Below are 27,790 nucleotides of genomic sequence, written 5' to 3'. Positions count from 1 at the left end.
AGCCAGTATAGAAAATCATGAGCATAGAAATCATAACCTAAAATTAAAAATGAAGTGCTGCGCGCCATTCCCCAGCAGTGATTTTAATTGTAAATCGTCAAGAAAGCTTCCGAAAGGGTACTCAAACATCGCTTGCCAAAGAAAACTATCCAACGCAATCAATTATTAACATATATGACTCCAAACATTAAACAATACGTGAACCCCTTAACTTTTTCGTTAAGAGCGTCGTCTACAGACGACATTAAGCGCGAGCCCTGTTTTATGCTACCCACACTCAATTTGCATTGGTTGGGATAGGGTTGCCAGAGCCCCGTGAAAAACCAAATCGATCACTACCTCATCGTCGAAAAAACATTTCTGACATCATCAAACTTTAATATAGACTCGTACTATTACCTAGCTGCAGTGTGTATTCACTAAAAAATACGCGTCGCAGTCGAGCGTCGCAACCCAACATTGAACAACTACGGGATGCCGGAACTGTCCAGGATTACACGCAGCAACTGATAGCAGCACTACCAACGAGAGAGCAGCTTGGCGCAACCTCTCTTGAGGCATACGAGAAGCATACGATCCGTCATAGGTAGCACCCAGGCATCCCAAAAGTACTGTATTTTCATAACAGTCGGTATGAAATTGAATCGACAGTCTCTGTGAGCGCGCTACACTCGTATACAAGCGACAGAGCATGAATGCATAAAGTAATACTATATAGCAACAGTCGGTGTTTTTCTTCGAATTCATATAATTTGTCGTGCCCGACCGTAGTGAGCCGGGGAGACTGTTCGTTTTCGATTTTTTCGTGTCTGCTATTCCGTTCGCTCTGTCGCCGTAACAGTCGCTGACGAAGCGATGAATCTCATCGGTTTACCCGGGTTACTGTCGCCGGGACTGTCGCCAGAAAAATGTCATGACATTTTTCTGGCGATCGTAATGCTAGCTTATATCTTATGCGTTTGTGCTTCTTCACCAGTACGCTTTGAGATGTGTATCGGACATATGGCTGTGATCACTAGTTGCGTGCACACATAGGAAGCCGAGTTAATTTCATATCGACTGTAATAAGAATGCTTTACTGTTGGGATGCCTGAATCCAGATACACAAATGATCAACAATTCATATGAGAACAACACGCACAGCTTAATAATTCTAGGCGAGAGTTTCTTCGATAATATATTGGTGACGTCGGAAATACTCAGTGTTGGGAGTGTTCAGATTTAGTTGGAAACTAATGCAGCGCGAACTCGATTATATACAGTCTCCGATTTCTTTTCACTGTATATAATTGAATCCTGTATATAATCGAGTCAAAAAAATGTTTTTTTAAATTTGTTTTTCATGCATATAATTTTTGATTATTGAATCTCAGAGGAGGTGATAGATGATCATATTTCATGGAAAAACCCTCCTACGCATATGTTCGAATTTTAACAATGACAGAGTTATAGAAATAAACTGGCTCTACACTAAAAAGTACGCTACGTGAGCCAATTATGTTGCTTTCATTTGAAAGATATTTTTTTTAAATCTTTAAAACATTTTCTTGCTAGTTGTACGTTTTTTTCATAATCCAGTGGACCGATATGGCTGATTTTTTTAGCATGTAAAAATCTTATTATCTGAATTGTTACGTAACGGTTTTTGAAAATTATGAAAATTGCCAAAATGTCGCCCATTTGAATAAAAAAAAATCAACAAAAATCGTAAGGCCGTGGTTATCAGAGAAGTTATCAATGATGATAATCGATCAAAGCAGATAGGTCCTTTTCGTAGGTCACACAAGAATTCATTTTTGCATGCTGAAAAAAAACTTCTGCTAAATTGGTCCATTAGATTCTGAGATAAACGTACCACCAGCTGAAAAAAATGCGCTTAAAGAGTCGTACAGCCATGTTACTCTTGAGATGACCCCGTAGTTTTTACTGCAGATTTTCAACGAAATGAAATATCGAAGAATCCTTCCGGTACAACATTGCATAAAAACCTTTTTTTCGATTTACCAGAGTTGATTCCCCCATTAAACAGATTCCCGAAAAAATCGCAAATGAAACAAGTATAACGAAAATTTTGGCACGTAGAAGATCTCATGGAAATAAATTTGTACATAAAAAAAGGCAATGTTTTTTTTATTAACTTCACACTTTCAAAAATAGCTGAATGTTCAAATCAAAATATCTCTATATGTGGAAAATTCTTCAGATCATGATATAATTATAGTTTTGAATGTCAATGAATCATATATTTCAAAGCAAGAATCAACCAGGCAAACCTAATTCACCAGGTAAAAGTATACCTTCGTATTCTGAAATACAATCGAGTTAGAATTACCCGAACGGATCGCAATTTTGCATTCTGTAATCCGTTCGACGACTCAAGTTCAATCGAGCTATGCATCCTAGCCACACTCTACCGTATCAAACATGTGTTCTATGTAACAGAGTAATAAAATCTTGCATGAACAACATATATATTAATGTTCTGCTGTTCTGTAGTTCCGTGAAAAGCATTAAATACATTTGCAAATCCGTGAATGAGGGCAGTAATGTGGCTGTATTTCAAATTCAGTATTTCGATATGAATATGAAACACACTTGCAATACACTTGTTGTTTGTCATATAACAACGAATATATTCGCTAAAAATTATCTAAATGGCAGCATAACGTTTACCGGGTCAGCTAGTAATAATGATAATAATACTAAAATGTTACTTTACATTTTTGTTGATAATATTAAGATTACGCGCTAAACATATTTTATTCATAAATAAAATCAAATCTCCTTCATGTCCAAACCTACATTGCTAAGTGCGCAACACTTCCCCCAGCCGCATTCTAATCTGGCCCTACAGTTGCATTCGCGTAACTTTCATTCACACGACTTCCACCCACGACACTTCTCCACGCACCTCTTTCAACAGATTCCCTTCTGTTGCTCACACTATTTCCCCCGAAAACTTCTCTACATAGAATAGCCGCGTCATCGACAAATTAAATTTTCCCATATCGGAATATGCTGCAGAATTCGCCAGTTATTAATTGTTATTAATTCTTCGCTGCACAGCAGATTAATCTCTTTAGTTTGCGAAAATGAAATGAAATAAAATGACGTTGTACTGGAAAAATATATACTAAGACACCCGACATCATCAGCACGAGGGAAAAAAATCATCAACGACGGTAGCAACGTATAACTATTGCATTCAGAATCTACAAAAACATCACTAATGAGCAAGCGGGTCTGTCGCAGACGAAAGACCAAAATACTCTCACATGGGAATGTATTCGTGTACAGTACACGACAGTAACAATAAATGTCGCATAACATATCCACTGTGTGACTGTAGTTCAAAATTCAATCGCGTGACTGTCACGGGACAATGGTGGCGACAGTCATGAGATTACTGTCGTGATGCAGTACATTTGGTACCCCTTTCGAGTCGCGGACCGCTTTGATGACACTCGGTACCGCGACTCGAAAAAAATGACTGGCGAGCAAATCATTAATGAATGGATTTAAAAAATGCAGCACGAGCAAGAACGCTGTAAAATCACACAAGAGCGATCGTAGGGTGAACAAAAAAAGACGCGGAATAGACAAAACTCGGTCCTCCGATGAGAAAAGAACAGGAAGATCGAGATCGTCAAGCGATGTACTATAGCAATATTTAGACGGTTATCCGTGGAAGACGACCGAATACCAGCTATCAATCTCCAGGAAGGTGAAGGGGGAATCGACCGGCTAAAAAACAGCAAAGCAGCTGGAATCGATCAACTACCTAGCATGCTGTCGAAATACGGTCATGCTGCACTCGATTATTGTCAAAATTAGGAGGAGGAGCTACTACCGAAGGAGTGGATGGAAGATAGTGGTACTAAAAAGCACTTTGTCATTGCGGCAATTACCACGCGATCAGATTGTTGAGGCTCGCCTACAAGGCACTCTTCCAATTTTGTGCGGCCGTATATCCCTTTTCGCACAAGACTAATACCAGGCGGCAGATCTTCGCAATTCGGCAAGTTCTGCAAAAATGCTGCGAATACAACGTACCCACAAATCGGCTTCAAATCAGCATACGACACAATCATACGATATCAGATTTGGCAAATTAATGACGACTATGGATACCCACATAAACTCAAGTGTTGGTCAGGGAGACGATCCATCGTGTGACGTGTGTTACTTGAGTATCGGTGACAATCTGAAGTCCCTTTTTGACGTGGGACTACGTCTAACCGGAATATATGGAGGGTAAAATGAATACCTAAACACAGAACATGTAGGAAAAAATGAAAGATTTCGAATGCTTATAGCTCGAATATTTCGTACTGGATAGGAGAGATGTTTGCATCACTTGATAGGGAATATTTCTACGCATCTATCGCAACTAACAAAATGTTGTTTTTCATTAGATAAACAATTGAATAACTGTAAAATATTAGGCGTTATCTAAACGCCCTAACTGCATCGTTTTGATTGGCCCGATTTACGGTTTCCCTAACACAGCCATCAAAACCAAGCAGCCTTGGGGAAATCGGCATTGCAAATACATGAAAGTAGGGGGACTTTTGTTCTCATCGAAAAATGTTCCCTAACACAGATTTTAAAACCAAGCAGCGAAATCGGCATTGCAAACACACGAAAGAGCCTAGAGGCGAGTGAACTGAAAAGTTTAAACCCTCTTAAAGCCAAAAAGAAGAAAAAGAACACACGAAAGTAGGGGGAGCTTTTGTTCTCACCGAAATGTGTTCCCTAATAGAGATTTCTAAACCAAGGTGCCTGGAGAAATCGGTATTTCAAATTCATGCAAGTCGGGGGTATTTTTGTTCCGACTGGAATGTGTTTCCCTAACACAGACTTCAAATCCATGAAGCGTGGGGAAATCGGCATTGCGAATTCATACAAATCGGGGGTATTTTTGTTCCGATTGAAATGTGTTTCCCTAACACAGACTTCAAAACCGAGGTTTCTGGGGAAATCGGCTCTGCAAAAAACAGGAAGTGGGTTATATCTATGGTATAACCGCAAGGGTGACGTAGGACTATCGTTGATTTAGAGATCATTTGTATGAAGTTGAATCTGAATTCATTCTGAATGAATGAATATTTGGAGAACTTCGAAAACGAGAGCGTTACGTTGGAGGCACAAGGTTTTATGCATCCAATATTGGATACGGAAATATCCTACTGATGGGGAAGAATAATCTTCAGAAGCTATCCTGTTGATTGCGATTGATTGAAAAACCACAAAACCAAATGTATTTGGTCACAGTGTTACATGGATAGAAAACATTCAATTAAACTCTTTCACATGAATATATTTTGAAAATTCCCAAAGGAACTGGCAGATTATTTTCAGTAACGATTAGATATTTCCACATTTTCCTCGATACTGGAAGCCCACCAGTGGTTAATGCCAACTCGATAACCACCTGTTAATAGCACTTGATTGAAACATATTTGGTCACAGTGTTACATGGATAGAAAACATTCAATTAAACTCTTTCACATGAATATATTTTGAAAATTCCCAGAGGAACTAGCAGATTATTTTCAGTAACGATTAGTTATTTCCACATTTTCCTCGATACTGGAAGCCCACCAGTGGTTAATGCCAACTCGATAACCACCTGTTAATAGCACTTGATTGAAACATATTTGGTCACAGTGTTACATGGATAGAAAACATTCAATTAAATTCATTCACATGAATATATTTTGAAAATTCCCAAAGGAACTGGCAGATTATTTTCAGTAACGATTAGATATTTCCACATTTTCCTCGATACTGGAAGCTCACCAGTGGTTAATGCCAACGTGATAACCACCTGTTAATAGCACTTGATTGAAACATATTTGGTCACAGTGTTACATGGATAGAAAACATTCAATTAAACTCTTTCACATAAATATATTTTGAAAATTCCTAGAGGAACTGGCAGATTATTTTCAGTAACGATTAGATATTTCCACATTTTCCTCGATACTGGAAGCCCACCAGTGGTTAATGCCAACTCGATAACCACCTGTTAATAGCACTTGATTGAAACATATTTGGTCACAGTGTTACATGGATAGAAAACATTCAATTAAACTCTTTCACATGAATATATTTTGAAAATTCCCAGAGGAACTGGCAGATTATTTTCAGTAACGATTAGATATTTCCACATTTTCCTCGATACTGGAAGCCCACCAGTGGTTAATGCCAACTCGATAACCACCTGTTAATAGCACTTGGTTGAAACATAGTTGGTCACAGTGTAACCTGGATAGAAAACATTCAATTAAACTCTTTCACATGAATATATTTTGAAAATTCCCAATTCCCAAAGGAACTGGCAGATTATTTTCCAGCAATGATTAGATCTCTCCGGAACTTTCTCGATGCTGAATGGCATCCTAACGGAAAGAGTTCTGCGCGTGTATGTGTCGATCCTTCGCCGTCCACCTCCTCCAGCACGTTAGGCAACGATGTTGTCTTGTCGATGCCCTCACGAAAAATGAATGTGTCTCACCACCAGAATATCGCTTAAGTATGCTTTTTGTGTGTGATTGAATCGAGAGAAGGTGTGGTTTACGATGGCAATTTGGAAGGCAAACTAGAGGGGAATGAACTCTCTGAGCTCGGAACTTTCGGCGACTGAGCAATAATCGATTGCGGGCGCATACAATATTGGATACGGAAATATCCTACTGATGGGGAAGAATAATCTTCTGAAGCTATCCTGTTAATTGCGATTGATTGAAAAACCACAAAACCAAATGTATTTGGTCACGGTGTTACATGGACAGAAAACATTCAATTAAACTCTTTCACATGAATATATTTTGAAAATTCCCAAAGGAACTGGCGGATTATTTTCAGTAACGATTAGATATTTCCACATTTTCCTCGATACTGGAAGCCCACCAGTGGTTAATGCCAACTCGATAACCACCTGTTAATAGCACTTGATTGAAACATATTTGGTCACAGTGTAACATGTATAGAAAACATTCAATTAAACTCTTTCACATGAATATATTTTGAAAATTCCCAGAGGAACTGGCAGATTATTTTCAGTAACGATTAGTTATTTCCACATTTTCCTCGATACTGGAAGCCCACCAGTGGTTAATACCAACTCGATAACCACCTGTTAATAGCACTTGATTGAAACATGTTACATGGATAGAAAACATTCAATTAAACTCTTTCACATGAATATATTTTGAAAATTCCCAAAGGAACTGGCGGATTATTTTCAGTAACGATTAGATATTTCCACATTTTCCTCGATACTGGAAGCCCACCAGTGGTTAATGCCAACTCGATAACCACCTGTTAATAGCACTTGATTGAAACATATTTGGTCACAGTGTAACATGTATAGAAAACATTCAATTAAACTCTTTCACATGAATATATTTTGAAAATTCCCAGAGGAACTGGCAGATTATTTTCAGTAACGATTAGTTATTTCCACATTTTCCTCGATACTGGAAGCCCACCAGTGGTTAATACCAACTCGATAACCACCTGTTAATAGCACTTGATTGAAACATGTTACATGGATAGAAAACATTCAATTAAACTCTTTCACATGAATATATTTTGAAAATTCCCAAAGGAACTGGCAGATTATTTTCAGTAACGATTAGATATTTCCACATTTTCCTCGATACTGGAAGCCCACCATTGGTTAATGCCAACTCGATAACCACCTGTTAATAGCACTTGATTGAAACATATTTGGTCACAGTGTAACATGGATAGAAAACATTCAATTAAACTCTTTCACATGAATATATTTTGAAAATTCCCAAAGGAACTGGCAGATTATTTTCAGTAACGATTAGATATTTCCACATTTTCCTCGATACTGGAAGCCCACCAGTGGTTAATGCCAACTCGATAACCACCTGTTAATAGCACTTGATTGAAACATATTTGGTCACAGTGTTACATGGATAGAAAACATTCAATTAAACTCTTTCACATGAATATATTTTGAAAATTCCCAATTCCCAAAGGAACTGGCAGATTATTTTCAGTAACGATTAGATATTTCCACATTTTCCTCGATACTGGAAGCCCACCAGTGGTTAATGCCAACTCGATAACCACCTGTTAATAGCCGCGCGTGTATGTGTGTGTAGCGATGTCTTCCCAGGGAACCGTTTGTGGCATCACTCTCCTCCTGATAGATTCCCTTCTGGCCTAGGGTGCACAAACAGGCTCTTGGTGACACCGTTCATCCGCGCTTTCATGATAAATAAAGAGCTTCACCGCAACAGCGACAACATGCTCCAATCGCTGTTCAATTAGAACTGAGTGGATTTCCGAGCGCCGCTCGCTTATATACCGATTGGTGATTTCAATAGCCTGTTTTGAAAGCAATTTTAAGACTATTGAAACAAGTTTTTGGATCAAAAAGTAACAAGTATATAACGCGTAGACATTTTATCTTTCGAATGAAGTGTTTATCATACCATTTCGTTCAGTTGTTTAGGATCTATTAACGCTCAAAATCTCGGTCTCCGGCGTAACGCTTTCGTTTTCGAAACTTTGATTTTACACCCCGGTATAGAAATGAAAGACGTAGTCCTACGTCAAAAATGCAAACTGTGAGTACTTTTGTCCTCGCTTGCCTTTGTGCAGAGTGGAATAAGTCTGTCCTAACATGATCTTCTAAACTTAGGAACCTGGGAAAATCGTGCAGCCACTAGAAGCGAATGAACTTCCCAGTTTCAAGCAAATTCGAGATTCGAGAAGTATGTACACTTTTGGGATGTAAACTTCAGAGGGAAATGTAAAATAAAATAATCGTTTGATAATTTTTTTTTGTCTTTATTGGAAAGATTTTCAGCCTTAGGCTGGTTCATCAAACGTTTGATAATTCTTCCGTACATATATTTTGTTCTAGTCATCATACCAAACGTAAAAGGTCCGTCATTAAATTTACTTGTAACGAAGAACAATCAATCACAATAAATGAATTGACTTTACACGGTATTTGTTCATTTTTTTCACTCACAGAGCAAATATATTGAACTCAATTGAATTTGGAAACTGTTTCATTCAATCAAGAATTTAATCAATACAAACGAATGATTGCTAAGCTAAGGTAGTTCCACGTGAACCTTGCGGTTATATCATAGATATAACCCACTCATTTTTTATCTCGAAGGGGTTTACGATAAGATGTTTGTTATGTAACATCGCTTTATAAGTGTCTTAAGGATAGCGGATATATACACGAATGACACGAGCTTTAGGAAGTATTTCCAACTTTTCTGCTACACCGATGTCATCGAAATCGTTGTACGAACGTTTAATAGCTTCACGAGTTCAGATAGCTTCAAGAGTTCAGATCGTCGGTGATGAAATCGAGGCGGACGGCGAGTTCACGTACTTAGGCTCACTGGTAACCGCTGACAGTGACACCAGCAGAGGTATCCGAAGACGCATTATAGTAGAATGTAATGTAATCAAAATACAATGGACTCCTGAAAACGCTCAGATCGAAGAAAATTTACTGTCGCACGAAGTTAAGCATCTACAAGACACTTATTAGACCGATAGTCCTCTACAGCCACAAGACCTGGACGATGCTCGCGGAGAAACAACGTGTCCATGCTGATTTAGAGCATAAGGTGTTGTGTACAATCTACGGTGGAGTGCAGATAGATCGAGAAAAAAGCGAATAAACCACGAACTACATCAGTTGCTGAGAGAACCACCCTTTATTCGCTTAGCGAAAATCGGGCGATATCGATGGGCTGGGCATGGCGTGAGAATGTACGACAACCCGGTGAAATTGCGGAGTAGTGCGCGGCATGCAAAATGGGTCGATTGGATTGGCAGGCGACTTGAGGACCCTTCAAAGATAGCGTGGATAGCAAGTTGTGGCCATGGACCAAGGAGATTGGAGATGACTTCTTCGTACAATACGGGAAATAACGGCCTTAGAAATCAGTGCGGTCTTTCAAATCAATTGTGTGTTCTTCACAACTCAAGAAAAAAAATTCGGAAATAATAAAAGTATGAATTATCTCAAATTCCAAACGATGGAAGACTACGATCGATAGAAAAATGTCAACCACCGAAATTCAGAAACATTTTTGATGTTCACTAAACACCCCAAATTCAGGGACAGTTTTAGAAACCAACATAACTTTCCCCGTCAAGTTCAACCGATTGCATCTAGTACTTAAATCCATATTTGCAGATACTCATCATGGTTTTGTATTACAGTTGAGTCCGTCTTCGCCTATGCAGCAAAACGATTCTAATTATATAAAACAGAAACATATGTTCTACTTTCAGTACAGGATATTTTGTGTTTACAAACTGAATAAACAGTACCTTTCAACAACTAGTGTTGTCTCAATCAGCAAGAAAATAGTAATAACAACTTCTGTAAATAGCAACGTTCGTTTCAGTGGTTCTGCTTTGATGCACAAAACGCACAAAAGCAGTTTTAATAAGCTCGATTATTAAACCAATGGAACGGATTAGAAGAAACTCACTCAATTCCCATCTTAGATCGATCGATTGTGGTGGATCGCATTTGGGGTTTGTCACATTTTATTCGGTAAATCACGTTATCTAACATTATGTGCGGACCGAAATACATGATAATTGAAAATCAAATTGTTATTTCGTCTCTTACGAAGATACTTTCCGCATCGTGTGCACTCTTGGTCCTCTATTTTGCTGGCGGCTAACATTTTGTTGTTCAGTTTTATGCCTTTCGTTTCATCACACATATGTCGGGTTCGTCGCTTATTGTACACAAGTTTCTAGCATACTTGCACAACCACAAGACTATCGACAATAGCTCACTGCTAACAATCACTGGAATGTTCATTCACCAATAATCATTTCGAATTTTTATATGCCAAAATATTTCTATTATCACTGGCTGTTTCATAAATTCATAAAGACGATACACCATTAGAACGATCGACATTCAATAAGCAATATTTAGTTGTTACAGATTGCTACATTCACTCCAAACAATATGAACTGGAGAGCAGTCAACTTCTTGGTATCGTTTCGTATCTACGATTTTAACACATTGTCATTCGTGTGAGTCTTGTTCTTGAATTTTCACAAATTAGCTCACCGGTTCTACTACGAAGCAGTAAAAACTTTAAGTTTTCCACGAAATTCCTAACGAATGCAAAAAGTTTGCAATAACAATGTTTCAACCTTGTCTCTACAACTAAAATCCTACCCGTCACAGGAACTCTCACTCAAACTCGTTCGTGAAATCGTTCCATACAAACGTCCAACGTTCGCGATCACCTCGATACAACTGAGTACAATTAGTGGAATGCGCGGCACCACTGTTGAGCGAATTCGGAAAAGCATTCAAATAGAACGCGAGGCATCGTCAGCGATCAGCTCTTAGACTGTGTGTGTGGCGTATGGTGAGTATTGGTGAGAAAATAACATGTGGCTTTCATGAGAACAAGCTTTTATAAAACTTCAAAACTTTTATAAAAATTCAAATGTGGGCTTATGGCATTGGTTAGCTCAAGCTTATGCAATGTTTGAGTTAGAATAAGCTTTGTACAGTAGAGTACCAGTTTTTTGACCTCGACGAAAAGCAAAGAAGAGCAGGGCCCTGTTCCATAATCAGCCTCATAATATTAGTTCCAAGTTACATGTTAAAAATCTAAAAGCTACAAGTTCCAATATTTTGCGTTGCATAATAATCTTACATCGGACTAATAATATTATTAACTTGCTGACCCGGCGAACTTCGTCTCGCCCAAATTTTTTGTTTTGATATGAATTCTTTGGAACAAATTTCTAAACTTTTTCACAAAAGTTTCATTTGATTTAATTTCTCCAGAATGGATTTTCCTGGACCGCCTTTCAAAAAAATGGAATTAAAAGTGGCACATGATGGCATATTGGTCTTACAATCAGCGCCAAATGATTGCGCCTTCTAGCATACCGCACATTCTTCCACATCGCCATTTTCATTACAGGAAAACCTGTTTTTGTGCGGTTTTTTTGAGCGATTTTTTTGTGCTATTTTTTTGTGCGGTATATGAGAAGAAGTATATTTGACGAAGTTATCGTTCATTTAGTTTTTTCTTTCGATGGTTTATATCAGCTGTATGGCATCCGCCATGTTTTTGGTGCCAACATCTCAAACGTCAAAAGTATTTGTTTTCTTCAAAACAGCGATCCGCGTTGACGGCATTGAGTTTCGTTCACTAATTTAGGGGAGCGTCAAAGAATAGCTGATTTTCAGTCGGAATAATCACGTTTTCAAAATAAAAATAATGAATGAAAATTAGCTTTTCCATATTAAATTAGTATTCTATTTAAATGAAAAATATTTTTGTTTGCAGGTGGTGAAAAAGTCTCATAGGAAAATTGTTCATGGAGACAACTTTATATTATAATGAAAAAATTCTGTAACAATGTTGGAATTGTATAGCCATATGGTTGAATGAAAGTCAGAAATACGTGTTTCAAGTTATTAAATAACATGTTGTGAAAATTTTCATTAAAATTTAAAAATTTAAAAACCGGCTTCGTGTCTTCTGATCTGATATAGATTACACTAACGAGTTTGGGCCCTAATTTGAAGTCGCCACAAGACGTCGACACCATGCCACTGTCATCGTGAATTACCTATTTACCACCATCTGACATATCGTGATGTCGATGATGAACTATTACAGCAGAGGGATAATAAGATAGGCGATGACGGTAGGTAGAGTGAGATAGCGATAATCGTGCCATACACCTGGTTTATATGCATTTGCGAAAAAAGCATATTTGCGTCTAAATTATACATTTCTCAAATCATTCCCATCCTTCCATAAAATGCTCTAAGTTGCGCGTGACATGATTTCTAACAACAAGTTTCGACAAGCAACTAAAAGCACAACACAACCACGCGCAACCGAAAAGGGAAACTGACCCATCGTAAAATTGTGTACCGAACACGATTTTAGATAGATTTTGACTTGAAATTTAGAATAGATAGAATCTTATCGAATTGAGATCATTCTCGAACGTCATGTGTTGCGAATCGCATATTTTGAAACGTTGCCAAAATGTTTTCCAAAGTAAAATATCAGGGATGCAACAAGCAAAACAAACATCTCGAAATATTATGCCCGTTGCTTTCACCTGACTGTATCTATAACAGAAAAATAGAGCTAACGTGCACTATTCTGTTGAACCAAGGCGCTTATATCAATGTATAAGAGGTGAAGCAACATCATCACTTCATTAAGAAGGGGATTTCGAATCGTGGAGCGGGGGTTTTTTGTTTTGTTATTGCTAGGATACGCCATTTTTGCATTTTCACATGAGAGAGTAGTGGAAGGAAAATCATCCCTTCTTTTGACGTAGGACTACGTCTTTCATTTCTATACCGGGGTGTAAAATCAAAGTTTCGAAAACGAAAGCGTTACGCCGGAGACCGAGATTTTGAGTGTTAATAGCTCCTAAACAACTGAACGAAATGGTATGATAAACACTTCATTCGAAAGATAAAATGTCTACGCGTTCTATACTTGTTACTTTCTGACCCAAAAACTTGTTTCAATAGTCTTAAATTTGCTTTCAAAATAGGCTATTGAAATCACCAATCGGTATATAAGCGAGCGCCGCTCGGAAATCCACTCAGTTCTAATTGAACAGCGATTGGAGCATGTTGTCGCTGTTGTGGTGAAGCTCTTCATTTATCATGAAAGCGCGGATGAACGGTGTCACCAAGAGCCTATTTGTGCACCTTAGGCCAGAAGGGAATCCATCAGGAGGAGAGTGATGCCACAAACGGTTCCCCGGGAAGATCTCGAAGCAGCCGCTACACACACACATACACGCGCGGAACTCTTTCCGTTTGGATGCCATTCAGCATCGAGAAATATCCGGAAAATAATCTGTCAGTTCCTCCGGGAATTTAAAAATACATTCATGTGAAAGAGTTTATTTGAATGTTTTCTATCCATGTAACACTGTGACCAAATATGTTTCAATCAAGTGATATTAACAGATGGTTATCGAGTTAGCATAAACCACTGGTGGGCTTCCAGTATCGAGGAAAATGTGGAAATATCCAATCGTTACCGAAAATAATCTGCCAGTTCCTCTGGGAATTTAAAATTAAATTCATGTGAAAGAGTTTATTTTGATGTTTTCTATCCATGTAACACTGTGACCAAATATTTTTCAATCAAGTGCTATTAACAGATGGTAATCGAGTTAGCATTAACCACTGGTGAGCTTCCAGTATCGAGGAAAATGTGGAAATATCTAATCGTTACTGAAAATAATCTGCCAGTTCCTCTGGGAATTTAAAATTACATTCATGTGAAAGAGTTTACTTTAATGTTTTCTATCCATGTAACACTGTGACCAAATACATTTGGTTTTGTGATTTATCAATCAATCGCAATTAACAGGATAGCTTCTGAAGATTATTCTTCCCCATCAGTAGGATATTTCCGTATCCAATATTGGATCCATAAAACCTTGTGCCTCCAACGTAACGCTTTCGTTTTCGAAGTTCTCCAAATATTCATTCATTCAGAATGAATTCAGATTCAACTTCAAACAAATGATCTCTAAATCAACGATAGTCCTACGTCACCCTTGCGGTTATACCATAGATATAACCCACTTCCTGTTTTTCACATAAATTCGCGAAAGCCGAACATAGTAGGTGTCGTGCGAATAAGCGTCGTAGCAGTTTGTAGAGATCCGCCGGCAGCGTTCTGATGCTGTTTGTAAACAATACCTGAAAGTGCATTTCATATGATTGTTTCACCTGGTATATATATAAAGGCGCCTTGTGTTGAACTAGAACGGCAGAATAGGAACCTATATTTAATTTTATAATTTTCTAACACTTCATTCATCACTGTTATTCTATTCATGACTATAATTAGAAAATCTACACAATTAATTCACATTACTTATCATGGTTTTGAAATAAAAATAACAATACTTCATTGAAACTCGCATTCGCAGTCTTCAAAGGCGAAGGGTTCTCCACAAATTTAGTTTTTATTGATTTCGAAACCTTATGCAGTATGTTTGCAGCATTTTTAATTGGCCATTCAACAAGTAATACACAGTGCATTCAAAAAGTTCCGGGACTATTGTTTGTTGTTGTTGAAAAAACGAGATACTCAAAAGATTAGATATTAGTTTTCAACGTATAGGCCTTCTGTTTCCACACAACTTTTTGAACGTTCGTAGAGGTGTCGAAAGGCGCGTTTAAACTGCTCAGTCGGTATGGAGTTCAGAATACGCACCACGTTTCTTTGAATGTTTGGAACATCGTCAAAACGGTCCTCTTCATTGCGTTCTTTAGCTTGGGAAACAAGAAAAAGTCTGTCGGGGCTTGGTCCGGAGAATAGGGAGAATATGTGATGACAGTCACAAAACATTCCACAGATAAGGCGCGTACGGCCCGAGCAGTACGGGCCGTACACGCCTTATCCATGCCAATAATCTTTCCAGGACACATTTTTAGAACACCGCATTCACTGTTTGCCCTGGAGGCACAAAATTTGATGGCGGATCTCTGTTCCATAATTAAAATTGTGACGCAACAAAAAATCACTGCGTTAATCTTATCAGCCAAAACTAGCTTCTGGATCGAGATAGCGGTTCACGGTAGAAACACTAGCTGGCCAGAAGTTGGCGGAAAGTAGTTCGCGCGTTGGAACAGAAATAGCGCCACTTCCTGATTTTAGCGCACGGTAGTCCCGGAACTTTTTGAATGCACTGTGTATGCCTGGAGAAAACATTGTTGAAATTATTCCTATTGATAATTTTTTGCTTTCTTACAAATTATGGTAAGACTTGATGATGATAACTAACAATATAAAAGAAAATATTAAAACGGTAGATCGCGGACTACCGTTTGGCCACCCCTGGTGTAGATGTAAAGAGCATTGTTCTGTATGTTCATATTTGAAGCATAATCTTAGCTTTAGTATCATTGATTGGGATAGCTGGAGGCGATCTGGCGTAGTGGTAACTTCCATACCTCTCACGCCAAAGGTCACGAGTTCAATGCAATGTTCAATGGTATCTACATAAAAAATCGCATTCACTGTGCTTCAGTAGGAAAAAGATGAACAGTGTTATTTATTGATTGTAAAGCTAGCCGATGACGTAGACTTTTGCATCTTTTCGTTTTAGATCGAACATGAGAAAAACGTACTACACGCTCCATATGAATGCCGAAAAGATTCTCATTCAGACAAATTCGAATGCTATATGAATAAAATTGGTGAGTTGGGCAAAAATCTTATTGAGGTTAAGCCATAACTAATATTGGATCGTTATTTAGAAAAATATGTTAATGATGATGATGATGATGGTCCTGTCACCTTCCCCTACAGAGGTTTGAGCAAGATGGGCTATCTAGAAGATAATATTTTTTTCCTCAGCTTTGAAATCAGTTTCACAAATAAAACGAACTGATTTAACTTACAGATATAAGTTCAAAAAAATATTTTATTACATTATCAAAAGAGAAGCCAATACTCAGTCTTGTCCGCCACAGAACCGATACGGTCCCAACTAGGCCCTTGCAGCCAATTGGTCAACCAGAGCATGGAGCATGAGTCCAACCGCCAGCCTAGTTTTGGATAGAAAATGAGTATCCCCATTCAGAGATGTCGAGGAAATTTTTTTCACAAAACTTTTATTTTATATCGACGCGCGAGGCTCAAACTTTTGTAGACTTTTATACTTTTACACTATTATTTTTTGACGTAGAACTGCGTCTTTCAGGAAGGGTGCCAAATCAGAAAACAGGTCACGATTTTGTGAAATGAAGTTAACGTTAATAACTATTTTCACAGCGAACAAATTCTGATACTTTGCACACCAATGGAATCGGAATTCTCTAAGATTCGTTTGATATACTATACAGTACACTCCACTAATGCCTAAACAGTTTAAATTAATGAAAACTGTAAGCATTCTCATATTCCCATACATTTGTTCTGTCGATTTGTGTGTATTCCCAAACAGAGCTGTCAATAACGAGCAACTGATACATTCGTTCCTGCCCGTTTCCAACATATTTGGTTTAAATAAGCCATCCGCGGTTTGAAGCCACACCACTTCTCGTTTGGTGGTCATCGAAGCAACATGGTTGCCGCAGAGCGTCGAGCGGGAGAGAATTGTTTTCTTGTCGGGCGAAGAGGGAGTATGAAATAGAGTTTCTTTCCAGAAGGGACCCTTCTCAGAGCAAGAGGCGGAAACCAAAAATAGAATAGAATGAAAACACAGATACGAGTGAGCTAGGATAACATAACGAGCGGATATCATTCATGCCTAATACTGATTTCACACACATACACACACAGCTCGATACAAGGAGAGGAAGCCCTCTGTATCGGGGTGTGCTGCGACAAAGAAAAGCAGCATACGAAAATTTTTTGTGCTAGTGCGGATATGAAAGAGTATCTAGAATTTTGGAATATAGATATACACTAAATTTATTTAGATAAACGTATATAAAAGTTCATGAAAGTATGCTTTCAAATTCATTGAAAAAAAAATATAAAAATTCAACAATAAACTGTTCACACTAAGTTATCCGTTCGTATAAAACTTCGTCAGTTACAATCTTCGTCAAAAAATTTAAAAAACATTATTCGGCTGTTAAGAAAACACAGCCTTAATGTGTGAAATACAGTGCCTCTTGAATTCTGTAAGTGTTGTTGCGCATTTAATATGTCTTGGCATCGAGTTGAAAATATTTATTCCTTTGAAGTACAACGAACTTTGTGAAGCACATGACAAGAAATGAGGTGTTCTCAATTCATTCGTGTTTTTAGTTTTATATCTATGAAAATCACTTCCTCTTTTAACTCGATCACTCAAATATCGAGGCAGTTAACCGTTAACTACTTTGAAAATGAACACCATAGTTAAATAAACAATTCTTTGCTTCACGGCTAACCTTTGCAGAGCGTCCAGCATCAAAGATGAGAAAGTGAACCTATTACATTTTAGAATCAATCGCATTATTTTATCCTGCAAGCGCTGTAACCTCGATATTTGTGTGTCATTGGCTAAAAATAGAATGGAGCTTGAGCTTGAGCTTGGGTAGACTGTACACTTCGTAGTTGCTCTCCGTGATTGACCTGAACCAACCAAATTGCACAAAAAACACACAGAATGACGCTTGGGACTAGCAAATCATTCTCGTTGTGCAATTTTCGGTGATTCAAGCTTTAAATGGTCAATAACGACCACGTCCTTACAGTCACCAGGGGAATGAAAGGAATGTTAGTATGATAATCGCCGCCCGAAGGCCAGAAGGGTCGCCTCTATAGCGTGGTTCCCTAGCGATTGTCATGGAAGGGATAGTTGAAAGTGGGAAGAGGTAATAACCAGGATTCACTGCGGTAAGTGATGTGATTATGTAAACGCGAACTATCACTCGACGAAACGAAAATCTAATAATCTCATATGTCACTGACACCTAGATTATCTTCAGCTATCCTAAAAAGGAAAACCTGTAAAATTGATTGGCTCATCTATATACTCTATTGTTTATTGCATGAAATTTTATCTAACTTCTATCGCGTTGGTGAAGCGTTATTTTTGGGAAACCTGAGAAGGTAACCGAAGAAACTCCTCTAAAATCAATCTCCCGGAGACATGTTGCTGTTTTCACTACAAAACAATCTAAAAACTTCACAGAAGCACAAATTCATCCACATAAACACTAACTACTAGCCCATTTTTATATCATCTTCACGTATTTTCCAGTCTGAAATTTAATATCCTAAAGTTTTCTGTATATACTCTTAAAAGAGCAGTGTCGTATTATGACGCCTAAACCACCACTAACAGGCGGTAACTGAAGTGCAATTCATCTACACAGCAACGTTGAGACAACGCTAACGCTAAAGGCGGCCTCCATCCGTTTAGCATGCTACATGCCACAAGTCAATGGTAAACAACAATGGATATGATCAGTGTTTGGATTTCGATCAAAATCGAATGATACACAATGTGTCATGCAAGTAAACTCTCACGAACATATAACCAAATATGAGAGGATCATTCAGATACTTGTATGAATGTCAGTAATCACTTGTGTAATATTTTGTGATTAAACTGAGAGAGGAAAGAAGACTGTTGATTGCATAACCGATCTGTATCAAACATCGCATACCATTTTCGAAGCCTGCATACAAGTTTGAACCGCATATATCGTCCCGTTCTACTATAGCGAAACTTACTGCACAGGCAAGTGCAAAGCAATAAATGATACAAGAAAAATTACGTCATCATTCGGTCACCATTTGCGGAGAGCAACAAATAGGGAAAGAGAGCGGTGTTGCTAGTAAAACTATGCGGTCTATATGAATATACACATTTCAAGGGATAGAGGCATTAAAAATGGAAAATATAATCTGACTATCCTTCCCTTAGCCTCTATCGAGCTAAATAATCATATAGTTTGCACTCTCTGAGACTTTAAAATCAGGATCTGCTACATTAGCTGAATATGAATCTTTCGCTTTGCGTTGTCCGTACGATCCTGCTGTTTCATGATGCTTGGAGAGGTCGGTATGCATATGTTAGATGCAAAGAAGAAAATAAGCTTTCTGCACCGAAAGCTTATATGATAGCTTTGCTTGCATGCTGGTGTGCAATGAAGTGCGAGCCGATGCAGAGTTGTCTCGTTCTCTTTTGTGTCGTGATTTGCAGCACATAACAACAATAGAATACCGCTGGAGAAAAGTTTCCTGAAAGATCATATTTGAACGAACGAAAGCGATTTTTTCAATGAGTGGATAATTTGGCAAACACTGGATATGATACTATTATACGCAATTTTTATTTTGTTTCCACCTCAGCCACTACACAACAATATGCAAACGCTCACTGCGCACTTTTTGTTTTTATGATTAAATATTCTGTTCCGTTATTGTGGTGAGTTAGGATAATCGTCAATAAATGACGTAGTTGTTCCAATATTGTTGTGCTACACACGCCGCACCGATTCGCAGGCCATTGAATACAGCCAACATTACTCGACAAGACCAATTATGTCGTAAAGAGAAACTCTCCAATAAACAAGAACCATTGATTTGTAGCATGTAGTATGTTGAACAGATGGAACTTCGCCTTGAGTAAGCAACAGTTTGAGCCACAAAACATGGATACAAAAAACAGGAAGTGGGTTATATCTATGGTATAACCGCAAGGGTGACGTAGGACTATCGTTGATTTAGAGATCATTTGTATGAAGTTGGATCTGAATTCTATCTGAATGAATGAATATTTGGAGAAAATCGAAAACGAGAGCGTTACGTTGGAGGCACAAGGTTTTATGCATCCAATATTGGATACGGAAATATCCTACTGATGGGGAAGAATAATCTTCAGAAGCTATCCTGTTGATTGCGATTGATTGAAAAATCACAAAACCTAATGTATTTGGTCACAGTGTTACATGGATAGAAAACATTAAAATAAACTCTTTCATATGAATGTAATTTTAAATTCCCAGAGGAACTGACAGATTATTTTCAGTAACGATTAGATATTTCCACATTTTCCTCGATACTGGAAGCCCACCAGTGGTTAATGCTAACTCGATAACCATCTGTTAATAGCACTTGATTGAAACATATTTGGTCACAGTGTTACATGGATAGAAAACATTCAAATAAACTCTTTCACATGAATGTATTTCTAAATTCCTAGAGGAACTGGCAGATTATTTTCCGGATCTTTCTCGATCCAAACGGAAAGAATTCCGTGCGTGTATGTGTGTGTGTGTAGCGGCTGCTTCGAGATCTTCCCGGGGAACCGTTTGTAGCATCACTCTCCTCCTGATGGATTCCCTTCTGGCCTAAGGTGCACAAACAGGCTCTTGGTGACACCGTTCATCCGCGCTTTCATGATAAATGAAGAGCTTCACCACAACAGCGACAACATGCTCCAATCGCTGTTCAATTAGAACTGAGTGGATTTCCGAGCGGCGCTCGCTTATATACCGATTGGTGATTTCAATAGCCTATTTTGAAAGCAAATTTAAGACTATTGAAACAAGTTTTTGGATCAGAAAGTAACAAGTATAGAACGCGTAGACATTTTATCTTTCGAATGAAGTGTTTATCATACCATTTCGTTCAGTTGTTTAGGAGCTATTAACACTCAAAATCTCGGTCTTCGGCGTAACGCTTTCGTTTTCGAAACTTTTTACACCCCGGTATAGAAATGAAAGACGTAGTCCTACGTCAAAAGTTCTCCATTAAAAGTAATAAATATAGAAAAAAATATATATATATATGCTTCACACTTAACTCCTTAACTTATGATTTCAACAATCAACGAATTCACTACTTCAATTCAATTAACAAATGAACAGATTCAGTATCTTTTTACTAACACATCGAGCCTAATTTCAATACAAAAAGGACTCAAACCTTGATTCTACGAACCCATTAATTCACGAAATACATCTATGTTCCGTGCAGCACACAAACATAACATCAGAAGCAGTAGACTCGAGAGACAGACACATCAACACGAACACATAGTCTGACCAAAAACGCCACCCCACGGTGAAAACGAAATGGAGTGCATATAACCTTGCATACAATTCACTTCGCTCCCTGAAACGACACTCGCGATCAGGCCCATAGTTCGAAAGAAAAAAGAAACACAAATGCAGATACTATGTACTTAGCTTAAGAAGTGAGCTGGATAATTCAAAACAACTCTGCCGATGTGTGTGAACGTCGCCTCTTACGCTCCTCACGGCTTCATTCTGCTCCTGTATATTAGAGGTTTTCTTCGGTGATACTCTCACAACAAGGCAAGAAACCTTCATTCGAACGCCGCTTCGACTTACACTCGCTGTTGGTGGCGAAAAACGAAAATTTCGTTTCTCTCGCTGCACATAATTCCGACACACGCACACACAGCTCATTTAGGGAACTGAAAAACACCGAAACCCGAATAGCGATGCGCAACCATTTTATCATCGATAGCTAAGATGCCTTATCAACACAGCCCTTTTGTAGCAAAAATTCACGTATCTTCTGAGCGGAATGGTTGTATTTCATTGAATCGCGACAAGCTCCTACATTGGCCTTCAAAAATGCCCACTTTTACGCACATAACACACGTTCAACTGGCACACTTCGTAACAAAAAACAGGAAGTGGGTTATATCTATGGTATAACCGCAAGGGTGACGTAGGACTATCGTTGATTTAGAGATCATTTGTTTGAAGTTGAATCTAAATCCATTCTGAATGAATGAATAAATGAATATTTGGGGGACTTCGAAAACGAGAGCGTTACGTTGGAGGCACAAGGTTTTATGCATCCAATATAGGATACGAAAAACCTTGTTCTGAAGAATAATCTTCAGAAGCTTTCCTGCTAACTGTACTTGATTGACAAATCACAAACCCAAATGTATTATATGGATATTTTATGGATAGAAAACATTAAAATAAACTCTTTCGCTTGAATGTAATTTTCAATTCCAAAGGGAACTGGCAGATTATTTTCCAGCAACGATTGAATATTTCCACATTTTCCTCGATACTGGAAGCCCACCAATTCTAATTCGATAACCATCTGTTAATAGCACATGATTGAAACATATTTGGTCACAGTGTTACATGGATAGAAAACATTCAAATAAACTCTTTCACATGAATGTATTTTTAAATTCCCAGAGGAACTGGCAGATTATTTTCAGTAACGATTAGATATTTCCACATTTTCCTCGATACTGGAAGCCCACCAGTGGTTAATGCTAACTCGATAACCATCTGTTAATAGTACTTGATTGAAAAATATTTGGTCACAGTGTTACATGGATAGAAAACATTCAAATAAACTCTTTCACATGAATGTATTTTTAAATTCCCAAAGGAACTGGCAGATTATTTTCCAGAAATGATTAGATCTTTCCGGAACTTTCTCGATGCTGAATGGCATCCATACGGAAAGAATTCCGCGCGTGTATGTGTGTGTAGCGATGTCTTCCCGGGGAACCGTTTGTGGCATCACTCTCCGCCAGATGGATTCCCTCCTGGCCTAGGGTGCACAAACAGGCTCTTGGTGACACCGTGGTGGTGGTGGTTTTGTATTATAGAGACTTTAAACTTTTCAGTTCATTCGTCTCTAGCCTTGAGAAAGGCCCTTGGAACTCTACTCTAACTCCTCCATTACACCTCATTGCCTTGAGAAAGGCACTCGATCCCTCGCCGTCCAGCTCGTCCAGCAACGATGTTGTCCAGTCGGTGTCCACACAAAGAATGGTGACACCGTTCATCCGCGCTTCCATGATAAACGAAGAGCTTCACCACAACAGCGACAACATGCTCCAATCGCTGTTCAATTAGAACTGAGTGGATTTCCGAGTGGCGCTCGCTTATATACCGATTGGTGATTTCAATAGCCTGTTTTGAAAGCAATTTTAAGACTATTGAAACAAGTTTTTGGATCAAAAAGTAACAAGTATAGAACGCGTAGACATTTTATCTTTCGAATGAAGTGTTTATCATACCATTTCGTTCAGTTGTTTAGGAGCTATTAACGCTCAAAATCTCGGTGTCCGGCGTAACGCTTTCGTTTTTGAAACTTTGATTTTACACCCCGGTATAGAAATGAAAGACGTAGTCCTACGTCAAAAGCGAGCGTGAAAGCACACGTCCATCGCGAACCGATGCACAACTCGAACTCCATTGGCTAAAAATAGAATGGAAGAACAAAAGTCCAAATGAGGAGAGATGATTGATTTGTACAGTATTTTGCTGTGAATGATCAAATCGTTTTTCAATCGACATAAGGTTCCATACTTATTGGAAATTTTCTTGATGACAGTGTCAATGTAAGTGTTGAACTTGAGTTTGTCATCAATAATCACGCAAAGATATTGAATTTCCCGAACACGGTTGATAGTCTCATCATCAATCACAATAGAGACGTTTTCATAAGAGCGATTTCGCGAAATTATTATATATTTAGTTTTACTTATGTTCAATTTATACTTATACTTCAACCATCTACTTAAAGAATGCAAATCTCCACTCAAATGTAGCACGACCTGATTTAACTCATTAGCTGCAATGAATAACACAGTATCATCTGCAAAAAGATTGATGTCACAAAATCGTAAAACTCGTCGCATGTCATTGATGTACATAATAAATAGAATGGGCCCTAACACACTTCCCTGAGGTACTCCAAGATTATTCCTTACGGGACTGCAAATGAAATCGTTAAAAATAGTCCGCTGAGTTCTGTCATACAAATAGCTTTCAAACCATTTATATGCAGTACCCGTAATTCCAAAGCGCTTTATCGTGTTCAACAACAAGGGCCTAGAAATTGTCTCGAAAGCGCGTTTTAGATCCAAGAGAACAGCAATGATGGTATCTTCACATTCTAATTTCTTCTTCCATTTTGCTAACACCAGGTTCAATGCGGTAATCCGAATGTTCTGGTATTAGCAAAGCGTTACAGTTTAAATAGTCCAACATAGTTGCTGGCCTTAAACAACTAGTTCCAATATTTTCTATAGTGTGTGCAACATCTTGATGGGACGAAACTCTTCGGTTTTAAAATTCAACTTACAGAGGCCAGCAATCAGGGTGTTGTTTGTAAGATTGCTTAAGATATCCGACTCTGTGATAAGTAGATTTCGAAAGTAAACAAAAAAAAGGTCCAATTGCTATCACCAACTGCAAAACAACTTTGTTAGTAGACGAAGTATGAGGAAAGCAGAGTAAAATATTGATATAGCGCTGTAGAAATTGGCATAAAATGTGATGTTTCCGAAAATTCCCGATTTCGAAAAGTGGTGTGCCGTATACCCCAAACCCTAACCAACAAAATAACGTTGAGTATTTATGCACAGGCGTGCACATTTCTAAATAATAATAATAGTAAAATATAATAAGTAGTGTTAGCGATGATCACCGCGAAAATGGCACCACGGATGTGGAAGTGTAACCTGGGCCAAACCTTTCACTCCGTGCGCATAACTAGAGACACTGACAGAATGACAGATTGACAAATTGAAAACAGCAGAAAGACAAAGAAAAATATTAGACAGAAGAAAGCTTTTTGAGAAAACGTGGAACTAGTGATACCCGATTTTTGAAATTAATCGTTCATCCACTAATCGAATACTTTTCAGCAGTTTGTAATTCGATACGATTAATCGCCTCAAATAATCGATTAATCGATTAATCGTCATACTGAGAGAAATAATTAGTTAGCCAGTTAGATATTTCTCATTTGTTAGGAAGCCATCTGGAAACAAAAAAGTGTTCATCCCGCCTGAAAATCAATTATTATCTTTTACGTTCCCCTAAACTCGTAAAGAAAGCTCAATTCGTGTTGACAGCATTGAGCTTCGTTTACGAGTTTAGGGGAGCGCCAATGAGGCGTCGTGCAAAAATTACGTAACGCGAGTAGGGGATGGGAGGGGGGTCGAGGTTTCGTTACTTAATGTGACAAAGGGAGAGAGGGGGTAGCCGTGATCGTTACGTAACAAAATTCCATTTTTATTCCTGAATAAATTCACGCGCCCCTAGCTTCGATTCTGAGACCAAAAGAGGTGTGTTTCCTGAGCCAAAATGATACAACACGTGCTTTAATGGGCAGTAAGCAGGCACCGTTTAATGCATCTCGAATATTGCGTTAATCTACCGAATCATGATTTTGTCATGGCTGGAAAACAAACTTATTCCGTCTGTTATCGCAGGATGCCAAATAGAGTTAGGGCATCTCGATCTTGCTGAAGTTGTTCTATGCAGTGTTCCAATATACGTTGCAGTTTGTTCAGGAAGATACTGTTCTTCGAACGCATTTCCTCATGGGATCGATTTTCAAAGTATGTATGTATGCTGCCTGAATTCGAGATTATTCGGTACCGAAGAATAATCAAGCCAGTAACCATAATAAATGTGGATGGAGGACCAGACGAGAACCCTCGTTTTCAAAAGGTCATAGATATTTTCGATCTATTATTTTAATCAATTGAATTTTGATGCAATATTAGTTGCTACAAATTCTTCAGCACGCAGTGCATTCAACTAAGTTGGATTGTCTCTTTTTCCAGCAGGTTAAATACTTCCTCGTGATCATGAGGGATCTCTCATGGATAAAAACTCGAAACAAGGGACCCGGAATTGGAAATAAAACATTTTTAGTATGCAGGAGAATCGTTAGCTGATTTGTAGAATAACCTAGCGATCGATGGATATCCCGTCAAAGCAGAATATAGGGGAAGGATGGTAAAGACGGATACCTTAAGTAAACGTTGATTTTTTTTACTTCACAAAAAATATATAACTATTTCACCTCAAATTGATAGTCTAGGTTTCTTTTTATAATAAAATTGGTCTTTGAGGCAGAAATTTTGCAAAATGAATTTGTCCGACTTTTTTTTAGAAAAAGATTGAGTCGAGAAAGACGGACACTTGGCGGGAAAGACGGACACCTGAGGTGGGAAAGATGACCACTAGCTGAAAATTCAAGTTCATGTACTTGATAAGTTTTGGTGGTCTTCAAATAGGCTTTAAAAATGATCGAACAAAAAGGCTAGACTAAAATCACCTAAAAGGCTTGCAATTTGTATCATTTTTCCATGTCCAAAATAGCTTCCGGCATTCGGAATGACAAATTCGGATGAGGTTTTAAAAACCGCTCTGCTTATTCGTCCATGATATCTGGTTGCACTTGCAAACGTAGTTAGTGGGCATCTGTTAAACAAAGAAGGAGGAGATAATCAATTTGTTTCAAAAACGAAATGTTCATCTTTAGTCGGTGAAGTGTCCGTCTTACACGACTTGATTAGTATTTTGTTTTCATAAATATTTCTAGAGTAAAAATGATAAAACTTCACCGCTGATTCGATACATTGGAAGAGAAGTGATGGTAAAACACTCATATAGCGAAAAATAACCCCAAAAAATTATTCGATAACAATGAGAACCTTATCTTATCTTATCTTATCCAAAATTTACATCGAGCTGCTCTCTGTAGATTATTTTCTGTTTTTATTTATTAATTTAACAGTAAACCAGCTAAGTGTACAGAGTTAGTGTCACATGTATTGATACACTGTATTGCAAGTTTGTATATCATTGAAATTTAAAATTAAAATGTAATTAATACAATAATACAGGGGTGTCCGTCTTTCCCGACTTCCCTCTATTAAGTCCGCAAACTCCCAAATCGACGAAGCGGAATTAGAATAATATCAAGTCGAGTTGTTTGCTCGTCACGTAAAGACATCCCAAGACCTTTTGCAGGTAGCGAAATGTAACGGCAGGAACTGCCAATTTCTACCAGTTCATGGTCTTCTCAGCTAAACGCCAGATTGTTTGAAAGCACCAATCCCAACAAATGAGAGCATTATTTTCCATCTCTGTTTGCTCGAAATTCTATTAACTTGTCGAAAGTTCTTCCGAAGTCACTACTCGCATATAAAGAACTTTCGTCTAAACATTTGATTCCGACCTGGGCATATATCTGGTTTTTTTTGCTCTGGGCTTGGATCGATTAATCGACGTAAATTATTCGTTCGCTTCGATTATTGGTTGTTCAGTATTCGTTCGATTAATAATCGATTTCTGTAGGAAGTATTCGATTAATCGATTAATCGAACGATTATCAGGGATCACTACGTGGAACGTGAAATAGATAACAGAAAACGAATTAAAACCTCTCCTAAAAAACGATTTGTTATAAAGACAAACTTGGAAACATATATACATACTGGATAGACAAATGTAAGC

General features: G+C 38.1%; 2 protein-coding genes across 5 annotated transcripts in view; one reads left to right on the top strand and one right to left on the bottom strand.

The window, feature by feature from the left end:
• LOC129761534 (uncharacterized) overlaps nt 1-11,302 on the bottom strand; it is a 52,865-nt gene extending 41,563 nt beyond the window's left edge. The window contains exon 1 of the mRNA XM_055759261.1: nt 11,228-11,302. The gene's annotated coding sequence lies outside the window, so the exon portion shown is untranslated. The remainder of the gene's footprint in view (nt 1-11,227) is intronic.
• The window catches only part of LOC129761475 (uncharacterized), a 102,381-nt gene that overhangs the window by 46,876 nt on the left and 27,715 nt on the right, over nt 1-27,790 (top strand). Inside the window, exons 5-6 of one of the 4 annotated variants that reach the window (XR_008740453.1) lie at nt 16,180-16,270; nt 16,331-16,621. The exons of 2 other annotated variants lie outside the window; for them this stretch is intronic. The gene's annotated coding sequence lies outside the window, so the exon portion shown is untranslated. Of the gene's footprint in view, nt 1-16,179; nt 16,271-16,330; nt 16,622-27,688; nt 27,785-27,790 lie in introns of those variants that run through there. One more of the 4 variants, XM_055759203.1, reaches the window with a different exon arrangement.

The sequence above is a fragment of the Toxorhynchites rutilus genome, chromosome 1 (genome assembly GCF_029784135.1).
Source record: "Toxorhynchites rutilus septentrionalis strain SRP chromosome 1, ASM2978413v1, whole genome shotgun sequence".
In the NCBI taxonomy this organism is placed as follows: Eukaryota; Metazoa; Arthropoda; class Insecta; order Diptera; family Culicidae; genus Toxorhynchites; species Toxorhynchites rutilus.
This window is presented reverse-complemented; position numbering and strand designations above follow the sequence as displayed.